Source organism: Mus caroli, chromosome 6, assembly GCF_900094665.2.
Source record: "Mus caroli chromosome 6, CAROLI_EIJ_v1.1, whole genome shotgun sequence".
In the NCBI taxonomy this organism is placed as follows: domain Eukaryota; kingdom Metazoa; phylum Chordata; class Mammalia; order Rodentia; family Muridae; genus Mus; species Mus caroli.
In genome coordinates this window covers 118,163,286-118,167,582 of record NC_034575.1, presented here as the reverse complement: position 1 = coordinate 118,167,582, position 4,297 = coordinate 118,163,286, and the positions used below count along the sequence as shown (strand labels likewise).

General features: G+C 41.6%; 1 long non-coding RNA gene across 1 annotated transcript; it reads left to right on the top strand.

Annotated features, from left to right (window-relative positions):
* Positions 1-28: 28 nt before the first annotated feature.
* LOC110296860 lies at positions 29-2,951 on the top strand. The gene is made up of 2 exons (XR_002378223.1): positions 29-146; positions 1,923-2,951. It is a non-coding gene; the product is annotated as an uncharacterized LOC110296860 (long non-coding RNA).
* Positions 2,952-4,297: the final 1,346 nt, after the last annotated feature.

The window sequence follows — 4,297 nt, the reverse complement described above, 5'->3', positions numbered from 1 at the left end:
TATATTATTATTAATTTACGTCTTCCATAGGAATTCCTTTTTCGCACAAAACCTAAAAGGAAAGAGTTTTTTATTGGACTGACAGACCAGGTGGTGGAGGGTCAGTGGCGATGGGTGGATGATACACCTTTCACAGAATCCCTGAGGTAAGTACTGTTCTGCAGGAAAATTGTCTCATTAGATAACCTTAAAGTGAGAACATATTGAGGGAAATGCTCAGGTTGGCTTTTGTTACAATGATGCAAGTTCAGATCCATCACTGGTGACACTGGATGCAGGAAGAAGGAACTGGGAGGTACAGGCTTCTAGCTTTCCCATTCCCTAAGACTACCAAAAGAATGAAAGAGAAATATTAGCTGAAAATGATAAGGAACTGAAGAATCGTTGACTTACAATGCAGATTTTTAAAAGGGTAAAATGGAATATTTTGCCCTAAAATAGAAAAAAAATGGAAAAATAGTAACTTGGAAAAGACATAATATTCTTTTTTTTACTTTTTTTTTTTTTTTACTTTTTGAAAATTTTTATTTAATCTTTTTTTTTATAGTCCAGGTTTTATTCCCCTCCTGGTCCACCTTCTAACTGTTCCACATCCCATACCTCCTCCCTCAACCTCATCTCCATGAGGATGTCCCCACCTACCCCACCCCTCACCCCATGTGTCCTTCCTACTCCATGGGACCTCCAGTCTCTCGAGGAATAGGTGCATCTTCTCTGACTGAACCCAGACCCAATATATGTGTTAGAGACCTCATATCAGATGGTATATGCTGCCTGGTTAGTGGCCCAGTATCTGAGAGATCTCGGAGGTCCAGGTTAGTTGAGACTGCTAGTCTGCTTACAGAGTCACCCTCCTCCTCAGCTTCTTCCANCTTTTCCCTAATTCAACCACTGGGGTCAGCAGCTTCTGTCCATTGGTTCAGTGAATATATATGACTCTTTCAGCTGCCTGTTGGGTCTTTCAGAAGGCATCCATGATAAGTCCCTTTTTGTGAGCACACCATAGCCTCAATAATAATGTCAGGCCTTGGGGCCTCCCAATGAGCTGATCCCAATTTGGGCCTTATACTGGACCTCCTTTTCCTTGGCCTGTTTTCCATTTTTGTCCCTGCAGTTCATTGAGACAGGAACAATTCTGGGTCAGAGCTTTTGACTGTGAGATGGCAACCCCATCCCTGATTTAATGTTCTGTCTTTCTGCTGGAGGTGGTCTCTACAAGTTCCTTCTCCCCATTNTAGGACATTTTGTCTGAGGTCCTTCCCTTTGAATCCTGAGAGATTCTCACCTCTCTGGTACATTCTGGAGGGCCTACCCCCTCCCCTGTCCTCCTACCTCCCAAGGTTGTTTATTTCCATTCTTTCTGCTTGCCCTCAAGACTTCAGTTCTGTTTTCCCCACCCAATATCTGATCCGTTCCCCTCTTCCCCTCCCTGACCCTTTTCCCACCGAGACCCTTCCCTCTCTCCCCCCCCCTTACACCAAGTTTTAGAGTTTGCAGTTGGTTTTCACTATTTGTCTTCATTGAAATCAAGCAGCAGCTATGAATTTACGGTCTTGACTGCCCTAAAACCTAAGATGTGGCTTGCTGTACAGGAAGGATGCCTCAGGAAAACAAACGCTGGCAGAGCAGTAAAAGTAATATTGATGTGAGGTAGAAGGACAGAGGCAGCACATATGCCAGGCCAGCAGTACTCACCACGATGCCCCTTTATGAGTTCAAATCTACAGATCTGCATAACAGCATAGAAATCCAGTAATGTCCCACCATCTGATGACATAGGCAAATGGATTTTCTCANTGATAAAATGGAGATTATAATTTCCATCTCCCAAAATGATAGTTAAATAACAAACATGTAAGTTGTTTGCTATGTTAAGCCTGCTGTTTCTGATATTTAAGATCTCCTGTGTTTTTCCTTCACAGCTTCTGGGATGCTGGGGAGCCCAACAATATAGTTTTAGTGGAGGACTGCGCCACCATAAGGGACTCTTCAAACTCCAGGAAGAACTGGAATGATATACCCTGTTTCTACAGTATGCCTTGGATTTGTGAGATGCCAGAAATAAGTCCTTTGGACTAAGTGCAAGGGAATACAAGGGACATGGCTTACATGCATGAAGAAGAACAAGAGTGAATGTAACAACAACCAAAATCCAGCACGAGAAAATGTCCATCAGGCATCAGAAGGGCTGCACATCTATGTGTTACTAGGACATAAGTAAAATGACTTGTTCCCATTGCTAAAAGCCCATGGCATTGCCTGATGGTCTCGCCATAACCTGAAAGTCCTCTTTTTAGACTGTACAGATCAATTCTCTAACAAACGCAACAAGAAGAAAGGGATTCTCCTTTTCACATCTGTCTTGNACATCGGTCTTGCTCATGAGAATTGATATGAAGGAACAGGTAGAAAGCACATGTCTGTAGAAAGAGACTTTGATGGTCACTTCGTCATCCTCTTCTTTCTACATCCTTGGGTCTAGCTTATCTCCTCACACCATCGGTACATAGATCACTTCTGTGTTCTCCAACAGTGAGGAAGATGCATCTTTGAGTCTTCAAACTTACCTGCCGCATGGGAGAACGGCATGGCTTTCAGCGAGGACATCTCCATATGGAAAGGCCAGTCAAACCTCAGTTTCTAACAGACTGTGATCTAGTCCACACTTCCTGGANCCCCATTTTCTCTGTGTTCTCTTCTATCAACTGGATTTCACCTGTACTTGTATCTACTGTGCAAGTAGAATCTGCTCAGTAGGTTCAAAGTGAAATTATCCTTTAAAATTCATTTTCACATTTTTCTGTCTCAGGACTGCATTTATTGCATGATATTCTGTCAATATAGACCATGTTTCTTCCAGACAAAGCCCTAAAGGAACCTTCAGCAGCAGTCACACATTGTAATAAACATGTATCCTTGAGTAGGAAAATTAAACTAAATAAATTAATTTGGCATATTAGCACTCATTACAAGCACTTCTATTAGACTTTCTAACAATCTGATTTTGAAATTGATAACCTTATTTTAAACACAAAGATATCTTACAACCACACATTTGACTTCTCTTTTTAAAATTATTTTTGTTTGAAAATTTTGTGCATTTATATAATTCACTTTTAATGAACCCATCCTTACTCTCCTCACTACAACCTGCTCCTATCCACCTCACTGCTTTTCCCTCCCAATTTCATGTGCTCCTCTTTGTTTTAAACCTACTCTATCTNCTCNGTGCTTCCTGAATGCACTTGAGTATAAGTCTTTCTACTGGACCATAGCCTCTCGGCAACCACATCCCACACTCCACCTGTTCCAGCAGGCAACAATAGCCAATTGACCAACCTCAGCTAGGGATGGAATTTCATGAGCTCCATGCCATTCATGCTGGAATTTGGGTTGTTTTATGTTGCCTTTATTATATTGCGATATCTCTTCTGTATCCCTAGAATCTCTAGGAGCTTCATATTAAAAGATTCTGAATTCCATCAAAGGGCACACAAAGAAACCACAAAGACCATGTGGCTTCTGTCCTTGGGTTTATTTGCATGGTTCATTACATTTGTTGACTTGCATATATTGTGACATCCCTCCATCTCTAGGATGAAACTGAAGTGATCATGATAGATAACTTTTGGATCTTTTCACTCTTCTATTGCTGTGATGAAACATGAGCCAAAACTATCTTGGGCCGGGAAAAGTTTAATTTATCTTAACATAAATTTCCTATTCAGAAAATTGGACAGGTGGGGAATCATCCAATTGAAACTCGAAAAGTGTAATGTTTTGTACATTAGGTTACAGAAAAACAACTTTAGCCACAAAAATAGAGTAATAAACTATTCATATTCTCAATGACATATTCCTCAAAAAAGACACCATTAGAATTTGAATATAGCCGGGCAGTGGTGGTGCATGCCTTTAATCCCAGCACTTGGGAGGCAGAGGCAGGCAGATTTCTGAGTTCGAGGCCAGCCTGGTCTACAGAGTGAGTTCCAGAACAGTCAGGGCTGCAGAGAGAAACCTGTCTCGGGGGAAAAAAAAAGGAATTTGAATACAACATTCATGGCCCAAACTTTTTGAAGACTAGTCACTTTACTACTTTTTTGTTAATTGGAGATTTTCTTTATTTACATTTCAAATGTTACCCCTTTTCCAGGTTTCCCTCCCTCCCGGAAATACCCTATCACATCCCGCTCCCCCTCTTCTATGAGGGTGTTCCTTCACCCACCTACCCACTCCCACCTCCCAGGCCCAGCATCTATTGAACTTTCATAGGACCAAGGACCTCTCCTCCCACTGA